The sequence below is a fragment of the Dermacentor variabilis genome, chromosome 2 (assembly GCF_050947875.1).
Source record: "Dermacentor variabilis isolate Ectoservices chromosome 2, ASM5094787v1, whole genome shotgun sequence".
Classification (NCBI taxonomy): Eukaryota; Metazoa; Arthropoda; class Arachnida; order Ixodida; family Ixodidae; genus Dermacentor; species Dermacentor variabilis.
The window spans coordinates 194,585,922-194,599,200 of NC_134569.1; the positions used below are offsets into that span (position 1 = coordinate 194,585,922).

General features: G+C 45.5%; 1 long non-coding RNA gene across 1 annotated transcript; it reads left to right on the forward strand.

Moving 5' to 3' along the window:
* Positions 1-369: 369 nt before the first annotated feature.
* On the forward strand, positions 370-10,882 carry LOC142571125 (uncharacterized). The gene is made up of 3 exons (XR_012825769.1): positions 370-454; positions 3,275-3,357; positions 10,798-10,882. It is a non-coding gene; the product is annotated as an uncharacterized LOC142571125 (long non-coding RNA).
* Positions 10,883-13,279: the final 2,397 nt, after the last annotated feature.

Genomic DNA, 13,279 nt, shown 5'->3' on the forward strand with positions numbered 1-13,279 from the left:
CTAGCGCTCATCGCAAGGCTGCTAGTGGCCTGACGGACGACGGATGTGGCGCGAAGAATTTACGCTCGTTGAACTGGTCCGCACTTATTTAAGTACGTGTTAAAGATTTCGCGAGAATGCCCGGCATAAACGCTATGAGCGCCGCCTGCTCAAGTACCCGTATCTGGGTTATTAGCTTGGATGCTGCAGTTTCACCGCTCATATTGTAAGCATAAACGCTGTGTGCCTTAGTTATGCATAAATGATGCTACATCAAAACCACCATTCTTCTCACGCTTTCGCCGCAGACGTTTCTTCAGACCTCCGTCTTCGTGCTGTACCAAAGATCGTTTGAACATGACCTCCTTCTCGGAGGGGACGGCCAGTGCTTCCATGGGAGAAACTACGCGTGCAATCACGAAGAAAAATACTGCCTTGCCGAGACGTATTACTGGGACAACGCGACGGCGAAAATGTAAGTCGTCTGTTTCACCTTAGCTTATGCTGTTAGTTTATCGACCCAGCACAGGAACACTCTATGGGATAGTTAGAACATGTGTTCTAAATTCAACTATTTAATTGCTTTTCAGCGAGTAGTCTTTGAGTGTGCTGCGCCGGAGCGGAGTTACTGGCAACCAAAGATAACCCTTCGTTTCCCTACATCGCGTTTACGCTGTTCCTTCCGAGCCGTGCACGCTAAAGATTATGGAGGAGCCGGCTTCCTTACCTCGACACGCTATTGTCGCCGCAAGACCAGTGCAAAACATGCTATACATACGAGGATAAACCAGTTGGTGGCGCACTAAAGGGACGCCAGACGACGAGGTAGAGCGGGCGAGTAAGCACATGGCAAAGGCATGCTTTCGTATAATGGAGGAAGATGTTCCCGGGACAAGTTACCCGATGTTTGTCGCAAAACCGGCGCTACATTTTTATTCTATGTGGCCAAGGTACAAGCCTCCTCAGGTAATGTTTATGCAGAGCCTTTTAGCGAAAATAAACGTTAACCCACGATCCATTCAATACGTCACTTCAATAAAAGGATATAATGCTTGTCAGTTTCATTACTTCTTTCCAAGGACGCGTACGTACATAGCCAAGCAAACACTAATCGGACTTTGCAATGAGTCTTGAATGAATGAATATTCCACAGTCAACTAAAACGCAGGTGGGCTTCTATTTCGCATTCAACATGAGCACTGCAACATTTGCAGCATTTTCCACTTAGTCCGCGTAAGAAGCACAACAGAACGAGCTAAAGGCAACTTTTGCGCGTCTGAAATTGGACGAACATCAAACTACAAACGATTAGATCTCGGCCTGCATTGAAATGATTCTTGACGCTTCGATACAATTAACAAGCATCAATGCGCACCGTAGCACACTGCCGCAATATAGAGGGTCCATCATTAGGCCCTATTGTATAATTTCGCATATACTTCGCTGTAAAACGCCGCAAGTTGCTTTTTACGCCCACTTTCTTCTAATGGGTTGATTATCAGGTGAATAAGAGGAATACAAATGTCCCGTCGACATGCTACCAGTACCTGGGCTTCGCTGCCAAAATAATCTGACGTCCCCTTGACTAGCGTTCACGAGCGATATTCCCTCCACACCGTCTGTCATATTTTAACCTAGGGTTCGTGCCATGTTCATTTCAGGCGCAGCGCAACCATTATACCTCTTAACTTCCTTTTTTAATGCATATCAATAATTGTGTAGGTCTCAGGGGACACTTTATTCTTCGTTCAGTTCGTCCTTCGTTTCGTGCCTCAGCAAATTGGCAGCGCCATCTAGGTGAATAGGTGAATTTCGGTGAATACACAAACTTATCGGTAACCGCCCCGTACATGTGGGCACTCGAACCACCGACACGATATGTTGCCAGCCATTATGAAAGTGTTGGTTAGTACATAAATTTGCCTAAATTATTTATTTATTTATTTATTTATTTATTTATTTATTTATTTATTTATTTATTTATTCGGTATACCTACATAGCCTGTACGGCATTATTGTAGGGGGTTAAAATACAGCGGGCAGAATGCAAAATGTTCAATATCAGAAGAATACATTAAATACAGTAAATGTAACATTGGTTAAGCACTGAAATTCGCAATAGCGGAAGGCAAACTAACAAAGAGTGCAATAACAATGCAATAAGATTCAAAGAATATGGCTCTCAATAAAATTTCCGATACTCGACGCTGCCATAACCTCATTAAGGAGCTCATTCAAATCGTTAATTGTTTTAGGAAAAAGTTTATATTTAAGCACGTTGGTACGGCACTGGTAAGCTCTAATTTTGTTAGCGTGGTCTTTCCTAGATGAAACGTAATGCGGCTCCAGTGTTACAGAGTTGTAAACTTCATAGTACCGTCTTCTGAAAATTTTCGATTTTTGCCAATTTTTAACGAAAAATTTACAACCTAAATAAACATTCCGGAATTTACAGCCACTAGATTTTAATCTTTTTCTTTTAAACGCATTAAACCTCGCCACATTTTCTGCTACGGTTATCGAGAAAAACGAGTTCTCCTTTTGCATTTATTTATATAGCAGCACACGAGCTAAGGCTTCCTCATAAGCACAACCGGTTAACGTTTACCTGAGCACAACAAGGAAGTCTCATCTTGGCAAGACTACTCAACTTTTCTCTGGTTCGTGTAACCGCCCGAAGTTGAGCGTGTATTTCAATTGTTTCTTTCGGTGAGTGCTTTAGCCCGCTCTTCGCCTACGGCGTTTCCACCCGTGGACTGCTCCACGCACTTCTTCAGCTCCACCGCATATTGTATTGCGCTTGCACTTGCCTTTTGGTCGATTCTCCGGTTTGTAAATCAAATGCGCAAACACAATGTAGGTCCAATTTAAAGGCCCTTCAACGACTTCTACTACACCATGCAAACATCGAAGTTGCATGCAACGAAAGTTTGCATTACATTAATTCAATAAAGCTGCATGGTTCTACCGATTGCTGGAACGCCGCTTAGCATGTTCTGGGTGTTTCGAGTTCTTTCTATATCACTGAGTATCTGTCTTTGCTTTGTAAGGATAACCACGAGATCTTTTCAAGAGCCCGTGTGATCCACAAGCTCGTGGAGATGTGCTTCCTCTCAAGGAGAAGTCCCGCTCCCGTTTCGTAAAGCAGCGCGCCTTATCCCAAAGTGCACTGTGTCAGGAGCAGCCGACCTTCTCGTATAATCGGTTACTGAAGTGGGTAGTGCTATGAAGAATTGTTTTCCTGCGAAACACTTATTTCGTTGAAACACACGGTCAAACGCACTTTTCTTTTCAGCATAAAGAAGCCTGTGTACTTATACCCTGAAGCAACCCCAGGATATGAGGTGCCGAATGCAATGACGGTCTCTCCCTACAAAGGTAATGACACAATGATGAATATTTCGTGATTTGCTGCACGAGAACAGAAGAAATTCTCTCCTAAGGTATTGAGTATGCCATCTCTCCTAGGAGATTATATACAGACCGCTTCAGTGGCGACTGTCACAGATTGTTCGAACCATGGAATTCGAGCTAACGAAATTTCTGCTGGCCAAACTGGAGAGCGATGGTGGATGTTTGTATTTGCGCGGTTGTCTCCAGAAAAGTTGTTCGTGTTGTTAAACATCCGCAAAATTATCTTTCGGTACATTTTTATGGTCCATGCTCCACTTTTGAAATTCAAGACCAAAAGTGGTCAAGCGGTTTCCAGAAGACGGAATCGTAAGACGTGTCATTTTCTACGTCACCCTCCCGCAGCATGCGACCAAGTGCGCTGGTGTTTCATACAGCACCCCCATTGGGCACAAATCATTAAATCCCTCCAGTATGTTTCTCCCAAAGTAGACTTTACTTCTAAATAAAATTTCTCCTTCTCCTTTACACTTCACAAAAACAAACGCAAGATCCTTTTTCTTCCAGCAAGATTCCAAGAAGCCCATTTCTCACTTACGTAAATATTTCTGCGCCTCCATAGCATTTTCCGAACGCAAGTTCCCCAGCATGTTTCCCTTGAAATTAGGTTTGGTCTACAATGTTATTCTTTCCAGATTTGCCTGGGGGTTCGGAAATAAGGAACTGTTGACCCGAAACGCAGTAATTTTGTGAGCCTGCTAAATACTAAAACTTCAAAATGGCCCATTTCTGTCCTTTGTGATCGTTAACATACATTATAATCACTATAGGTGAGCTTGAGCTTTCCCTTCAGTGAACTTTCATGCTAATTCGAAAACGACATTCTCCACCTCATCGATTCGCACTACGGATTTCACTGTAAAAAATAAGAATGCGTACAGCAGTGCTGAAAATGTTATCCTTAAATCGTTACGTCAGGATATAACGAATATAGAACTCCATTACATTGTGCTGGAAATATATTAATGTATGTCCGTGTGTGTGTGTGTGTGTGTGTGTGTGTGTGTGTGTGTGTGTGTGTGTGTGTGTGTGTGTGTGTGTGTGTGTGTGTGTGTGTGTGTGTGTGTGTGTGTGTGTGTGTGTGTGTGTGTGTGTGTAAATCTGGCGAAACCTGCCGGCAAATTTCTAAATTTGTTTTTCCTTAACGGCACGCCCATGCACAATAATCAGCAATTGACTTGCACGCAACGTTCTTTTAAACTGATAGTTTTGTTAGTGCTACGGTCGTGTCGTCTGTTTTCGATTCGATGCTACGCAAGACAGCTTTATTGGTACCTATAGCAAGGATAATACAAAGATAGTCGGACCAATAGTCTAATTAGCTACTTTCTGGTCCAGTACGGAATGCATGTCCAGTCAGCACGAGAGCTACAAGGTAACTCTTGCACATCACAATAGATTAGCACATAGCATTATTCAAATTTTCTCATCGTGCAGCATGAGCTTTGAAGATAATCTACAAAGATGTCTTTATTCTTAAATTGTAAGCAGTAATAGCCCAGCGTTTATAGCGATACACGTATATAATATGTACTTCAGTACAGCTACTTATATGACAGATTTGAAGAAGGAATCAAGGAATTGATGATGATGAAGATGATGGTGATGATGATATGTGTTGTATCCTTCTTTATTGCTTCAGTTTCGTTTCTTTCAGTGTACATATCGTCATCGTCATTCAATATGAATTCCAATATAAGTGGCTTTACTGTGACAAATAAAGAGAGTACATACTGTGCTTGCGTGGTCCGGTGTCATGCGTCTGGTCTGAGCCAGACACCACATATTTGGCGACGAGGGTCAGTATCGGAGCCTTGCCTCTGGGGTGTTTTCCAGCACCACCCCTTTTCTTGCCTGCACCTGGTGACCCGGCTGTGCCTTGGCAGCAGTGGAAACGCGTATTCCTGAATTTCCTGGAGGCCATTGGCGACGATGAACTGCAGCCCAAGCGTTGGAGGGCAATTCTGCTAAACTCGCTCGGGGTTGAAGGCCAGCAAATATTCCACAGCATCCTTGCACAAGGAGCAGATGTGACCGCGGATGCCAAGGCCGAGGACACGGTGGACCAGTTAAAGGACGCGCTTGCAGCACTGGACACGCATTTCGCGAGCGCTACGAATTATTTGGTGGAGTGGCGCCGGTTTCACCAAATACAACTGCCTGGTGAGACCCTTCAAGCATTTACAAAGTCTTCGGGACCTTGCGTCTACTTGCAACTTTGCCAGTGCTACCGATAGCATGATTCGAGGCCAATTACTTGACGGCACTTCGTCACGAACAACGCGTGAACGCATGCTTTATGAAGGGTCTTCGCTTACGCTGCAACATGCTGTTGACATCGGGAAGCAAATTGAGCTAACGTAACAACAACTCGGGGAACTCGCGCATAGCTCTGTGGACAAGATTAAATATGTGCGAAAAAGGTCAGACTCTGAGCAAGGAAGCTGCTACAGGTGCGGCTAGTCATCGCATATGGCTAACTCGACTGCATGTCCGGCGAGGAACAAGCGTTGCCACTCTTATGGAAAAATTGGTCACTTTTCAAGCATGTGCAAATCGAAGGAAAAGAAATATGCCATTCGAAAGCCCGAGAAGGCCAACGCCGTCAACGCCGTCACTACGACGTCTGCTGGCCGAGGATATAATTGAACCCGTCGACGCATCGGAGTGGATTTCACCGATCGTCGTCGTGAGGAAGGACAGTTCAATTAGGTTGTGTGTGGACCTACGTGAAGTGAACAAGGCAGTAATTGCCGATGATTTTCCTCTCCCGCATACACAGGAACTACTTCATGAACTAGCCGGAGAAACGTGCTTCTCTAAGCTCGACTTAGCGTCGTCATACCTCCAGCTAGAACTGACTCCGGAAAGTCGGGGACTAACCACCTTTATCACACACGAAGGGTTGTTTCGTTTAAGAGAGTGTGTTTTGGCGTTGAATCTGCCCCTTCAGGCTTTCAGAGAATGATGCAGGATATTTTGAAGGATTGTAAAGGTGTACTTTATTACATTAATGATGTAATTGTGTGGAGCAAGACACGTGAGGAGCACCACAAGAATGTACACCAAGTGCTAAAAGGCATCAGTGATTCAGGTTTGAAGCTCAACCAGAAATACACATTTGCTGTTTCAGAACTATCATTTTTAGGGCATACGGTGAGCTCAAAAGGGCTCACACCATTGCAGTCTAAGGTTGATGCTATTGTCAAAGTGCCTGCTCCTCACGATGTTGCCACTTTGAGGTCATTTTTGGGCCTCGCTGGTTACTATGCTCGGTTTGTGCCGCGATTTGCTGATTTGGTCGAGCCGCTTAGAAGGCTCCTGTGGTCTGGTCAACAGTTCACGTGGGATGATGAGGCTGCCCGTAGCTTCCGGCTTGTTTAGACAGCTTTGTCGTCAAGCCCAGTCATACAAATGTTCAACGCAGACCTTGATGTAATTGTTACGACAGATGCTTCTGATAAGGGTCGGGGAGCCGTTCTTCAGCAACGCTATGGTGACAGCGTACGCACGGTGGCCTTCGCATCGCGTGCCCTGACTCCTGCTGAGCAGAAGTACTCCGCTGGGGAACGCGAGGCCCTTGCTTGTCTCTTCGCGTGCGAGCGCTTGCACGTCTACTTGTGGGGTAGAAAATTTTTGTTGCCTACGGACCATCAGGCACTGGTGACGTTACTTTCAGCTGCCGGTACAGGACGCCGACCTTTTCGTATATCCAGATGGCCAGTTCGACTTTTGTATTATAACTTCGACATAGAGTAGCAAAAGGGATCACAGAACGTCGTGGCCGATGCGCTTTCACGCCTACCTCTTAACTGTGAATTGCAGCAGACGATGCAGGAAGAAATGGTGTCCATTATATCAGAGTGCATAACAAAGAACCGGCTGCAGCTGGCCATTGCTGCAGAGAGCACACTGCAACAGGTTTTTGTACACGTGGTACATGGTTGGACGCCTAGAAAAGCTTTGCCAGCAGAAATAATGCCTCACTTTAACGTGCGAGAAGAGCTTTCGTTCGTTGATGGCCTTTTGATGCGCCGCGAGCAGGTAGGTGTTCCGAGTGAATTAACCTCGCTCCTTGTTGGTTTTGCGCACGAAGGTCACCCAGGAATTGTGAGGACGAAGCAGAGATAACGTGATCTTTACTGGTGGCCGGGTTTGAATAAACAGGTAGAAGAAACAATCCATTTTTGTCATATCTGCCAGGCCGCGGACAAGTCCGCTAAACTGTCGTTTGCTGCGCTGCATCCGGTGACGTTTACAGCGCTACCATGGCAGAAGTTAGCAATGGATATAGTGGGACCGATTGACTGGGTCCCGTCATACTGTAGGTATATGATATCGCTGATCGATTATCATTCCAAGTGGCCTGAGGTTGCTTTTTCATCCACAGTAACGTCACAGAGTGTGGTCGATTGTTGCAGACTGAGTTCAGCCTAGAAGGCTATCCGGCGGAAGTTGTCACAGATAATGGGCCTCAGTTCAAGTCACAAATGTTTGAAACACTCTTGAGAAAGAGGGGTATTGCGCATCGTTGTCCTTCTCTGTACTATCCACAAGGAAACGGCGCGATTGAACGCTTTAATCGCGTGCTGAAAGATTTCATGCAGGTTGCCCGATTGGAACGGCCCCTCCAGGCTGCTGTGGTTGGCTATATCGTCATATAAAGGTCGACGCCGCATGCGACAACGGGTGTGTCGCCAGCCAAGTTGCTTCACGGGCGCCAGCCAAGGACAAGGCTCAATAGCCGGTGCAAATAATGTTCCTGCTAGGGTTAAGGCAAAGCAGACGTATGCAAAACAGTATACGGACAAGAGGCGAGGTGCGAAAAGACCAGCCTTTTGTGTCGGGGACATCGTTCGTGTACGCAAGCCAGCAGGCGGTGGCAAATCGTCGGTAAACTACATGGGACATTTCAAGATTGTCGGCAGAAAAGCCGAAGTAGGTTTTTGATGTGCGACGGTCGTTACTGGAACGCGTCTAAACTTGTTCCGGTTCCGTGCAACCAATCGCAGACAACAGACAATGGGCATGGGAATTGCCTCGTCATGATTACTCGGGTACCGCTGGGGCTGAAAGCCGCGCAGACGCTGAACAAGGTGAAATGTTGCGATCGCCGGAAATAAGGGCTCAAGTTAATGAAGAATCGGTCGCTCCTTTAGAGGATTCGGTGGAGCAGCCTTTGTGTCGCAGCACTAGGGTACGCCGACCTGTCGAAAGATTTGGGTTTTCTTTACCTGAGCAATAAGTGTTTAGTTAGAGTTATTTTGTTGTTACAAATTACTATGTTCTATTTTCAAGCGCGAGGCGATGTTGTATCCTTCTTTATTATTTCAGTTTCGTTTCTTTCAGTGTACATATCGTCATTATCATTCAATATCATTTCCTATATAAGTGGCTTTACTGTGACGAATAAAGAGAGTACATACTGCGCTTGCGTGTTCCAGTGTCACGCGTCTGGTCTGATCCAGACACCACAATATGTAGTGTTTATTTGGCGCAAGGGCGAAGTGTGGCCAAAGAGCGACAAGGCAGTGGTGATGAGTACTGAATGGACTAATGGATGATCTGACGTGGCTGTGGAGAGGTCTACAAATAAGAGCTATAAATTGCTTAAGATACATAAGGAATAGAAATATGAGAATGACTAAAGTAGGGTATGCTATAAGTGTAGGATGTACATCAACGGTGTAGTAACGTTATATGAATAAAAATGGACAGGTGATTGTTGATGACGAGTAGTACAACAGCCTCAGCGGGTCCCTTGAGTACAAGGACCCGGAGGCATGTGCTATAACAAAGGTTGACATAGCAACCGGGGTCTCTCGCAAGATGCCGTGTTACGAATTTCTTGGACAGAAAACGAGGTGTATATCAACGTCGTTTAAAAAGGCTAAGTTAGATTTAATGTCAAATAGCGGTTCTCTGCCTAGAAATAGTGTCAGGTGAAGTGGTATACACTGACTATATGCTAAGGGGAAGTGTGTTTTCCTCTGGACTTGTATTTGACGGCATTCTAGGAAGACATGCTGAACACTGTCTCCCCACATCTACTACACATTGGACGTTCACTGCCAGGCAACAAAAAACTGTGTGTACCATAAGTGTGCCTTAATCTGATACGACAGAATAGGACATCACTTCGTCTGGACTAGGTCAGTTATGGCCAGTATCCTGAATATGGCTTAGCTACGTGAAGTTTATTGAGGATTTCAATGTCCCACTTATGATGCCAGTAGGTTGTCAGTTTTTTTTTTCGAAAGTATGGCTTTAGGTCTGATACCGGAACGGCTACGGACATCTTGCAAGCTTTCGTGTCTAAGGAGGTAGCAGTTCGGTCTGCCAGGACGTTACCTTCAATACCTCTGTGTCCAAGCACCAAGCATACAGTTACATGTTGGCCAGAGGCATAAATAGTACAGAGGAGAGAGAAAACATCTGCAGTTACTGGATTTCTGTGTTTGAAGCATGACATCAATGTTTTCACAACGCTTAATGATCCTGTGTATATTACCGCTTTCTGTAGTTTTAACTGTTAGATGCGTTTCGCAGCCGAGCATAGTGCATACGCCTCTGCTGTAAAGATGCTTGTTTGAGAGTGCAGAACATCAGACTCCGAAAAGGATGGTTCGACGGCTGCATACGACACGCCAGCATGCGATTTAGACACATGTGTGTAATATTCCGGACACAAATATTTATATTATAATTCTAGAAAATGCACATGAATGTGGGGCTCTGGAGCGTGCTTCGTTACCTCCCCAAATGACGTGTCACAGTGAATGATGCGTCACAACCACGGCGGAAACGGCTTGGCAGAAGCCATTAGACGATTTTCATGAATAGGAACATCCATATCCTCGTTCAGCTATCTCACACGGGTCGAGAAGGGCTGTCTGGCTGTAGGTTTATAATGAAAGAGCGTTGCACAGGTCATCGTTTATCGTAGGATAACAAGGATGATTTTTATTAGCATGTACTTTCAGAAAATAACTAAAAGTAGAATATGACCGCTGCAGATCAAGGGACCATTCATTAGACTCGACATAAAGGCTTTCAGTCAGGCTCATCCTAAACACACCGGTGGCGTGGTGGATACCAAAATGATGCACAGGGTCCAGCATCTTGAGAGCACTTGGCGTAGCAGAGTGATACACTACGTCACCGTAGTCTAACCGTGATCGTACAAGGCTCCTGAAGAGTTTCATGGGGCATTTCCTGTCGGTTCCCCATGTTGTGTGTGACAGTATTTTCAGGATATTCATTGGTTTCAGGCATTTATCTTTCAGATACTTGATACGACGAATGAAAGTTACTTTTGAGTCGAGTACTGTGAATAGTGTTTTGACACAAGGATGACGCTTACGCCATCAATCCTCAATCTTAATCTTGTTTCTTTTCTCTTCACAGGCAAGCTTGTATCCATCTACTATCCATTCGTGGTCTCAGAATATAACAACTGTGATATACTCCGTTCTCCAAGGCACGACAATGGTGAGAGATTTAGGTAGCTGGACTTGTTACGTCGGTAGAAAACTTGAGACCAACAGTATGAAAAAATAGGCTTTTTATATTTAAGTTGCATTCATTTTTCGCCACCTGCAGATCATGCGCCACAGATTTCAACGCAAATTTGCACAGTATAGTCGGTAACAACTTCCGTATTAGAAACAAGCTCCATGCACAAAAAATCTGTGCAGCTGCGGTTCACCTCTGAAAGACAGTCTAGCCAGCTGGAATCCACTCACAGCCTAATGACTTTGCTGATTGCTAATGTATATGTTAGGCTCATTGGAAAATAAAAGGTAGTTGTTTCCAGCTAAAATGTTACTTTTTGGTGAGCACACAAGCGTGAATCTCGCACAAACTTTGGCTAGAGGTTCAGGTTTTATCCCGGACCAGCGACACGAAGACCGTTGTTTACGGAATCAGTTGTTTCAAACATCCAAAACCATTTGACGTCAGATAAGTAGTCGAACCTAATTCGCTGGGGCATCTTTGCTTTTGCAATGTAATAATATTTGTGAAGTGGAATTGGCAAAGCCAGTGTCAAGCAGACACCACTTACTCTTTCGTTTGCTCACCTGTTTTCTTTATATAATGTAAGATGTATTGCACGTGAGATACGTTATGCTGTACTTTGTATTCATACCACAGTTGTACCCATGCCTACAGGTGAATAAATTTTCTTGTGATCTACGTTTGAGTCAGAAAGCGTCCACGTACCCTTTTAATTCTTAGGTTGTCACCGACTGTAACAGGTACAACACGTTGCCTCTGAGTAGAGCTATTGCACAAGCTTTTCATTATTTGATTGAGACACAAAGACCACGCAGTACCATGATGTGTTTATCCAATCTTGGTTTAGCCTGTCGTGGCGTTTTCACTCAGTGCAATAAATAAGCAAGTGGAAAATAATGCTCCCAGCCAGAAAACTAAATCTGCGGCAACCCAGGCTTGCGTTTTCATTAAAAAACTATTGGGGCGAGCTTCATTACTGGAAAAGCTGGGGACGCCTTCGGCGTCACGTGCTATGAGGGATCACGTGAACACAGCGGCCCCGTTGGCTGCTTCGGAATCGATGAGGCTAGCTGAAAACGAATGCTTGAGGTCCCGCCTGTACTGCGGTTCCCATTAGGTGCGGAAGCTTTCCGGCTTTGGGTGTGTGCTTGACAACGCTTAAAAGCCCTATAAAATGTAGTGGCTGCGTCTGAAGGCATCCAGCATGGCAGGCTACTGCTCGGTGCCGCAGTGCCGGACGTACACAACGGAGCCCGGGGTCAGCATTCACGCGTACCTACAGGACTCGAAGCTGCAAGAAGCTTGGATCGCGAAACTTGGAATCGGCAAGCAGCTGTCGGCTACAACTCGGGTGTGCAGCAGGCACTTCCGCGAGGAAGATTTCTGATACCCCGTCGGGGCTGCGATGTCCGTTGAGTAGCTGAAAGCGCGTACCGAGACGCTTGCCCCCGCGCGCTACTAGGCGTATTAATGTCAGGAAGCTTTGGTCTATGAGCTTGTTGACGCTGGATACTCGTAAGTTCAGTGGAACGGAATGGGAACGGTAAAAAGCACATTAAAAAGGCTTGGCATATGCTCATGCCTGTGTAGCACCAAACAATGAAATGTACTGGATTAAGCAAAAGAAGCAGTGGGTTACTGTGCACTGAGAAGACCAATAAACGTACAGTGCGACGCAGCTTGAGAAGTATTGGTATTGAAACGTCTAAGACTTTACAAAAACAAGACTGAATCGTCACGACGGAACGTCCCAAGTGTCCGCGCAACAATGGTTGCATGTGCACTGTCATGTGCTCATATAGGCTGCGGCCTAAAGCTCACGGCACTGTGCGAAAACGCGCTCACAGCGAAACCGAAACAATGCGCACGAACATGCATGCTGACACGCAGTCGGTCACCGGGAGCCCACGCGATCGCTGCATTGAAACTTCATTCTCTGATTCTCCATTCGGTTATACAGGCAGCCCACTATAAGCACATATTTCACAAAATTTGTTCTCAGTGACTGCAGACCTTTCGCTCAAGAAGCCCGTTCGGGTAACTCCATCGCGGCGACCGAGTGCAGTGTGCGTTCACTAAGATATAGTGTCTGCAAGTATTCTGTGCTTTCTGTTTGCCCAAGATTATTATTTTGACAGCAAAAGACTTCTTTCGCTTCGACAATACCCACAGAAATGCTCAGGAGGGCTCCCGCGTGGTGTTCTTATCGAGCGCCTACGGGCAAACCTATAAGGACGTGCCGCGTCATCCCTAATACTACGCAAGCGAGGCGCTTCCGACAGATGCCGACTCTGTAAGTCCTCGCCCATGATATGGCAATTTAAAACTGCTCAGCGTAGTTCTTGTCTGAGGACTGCACAAGGCATGGTAG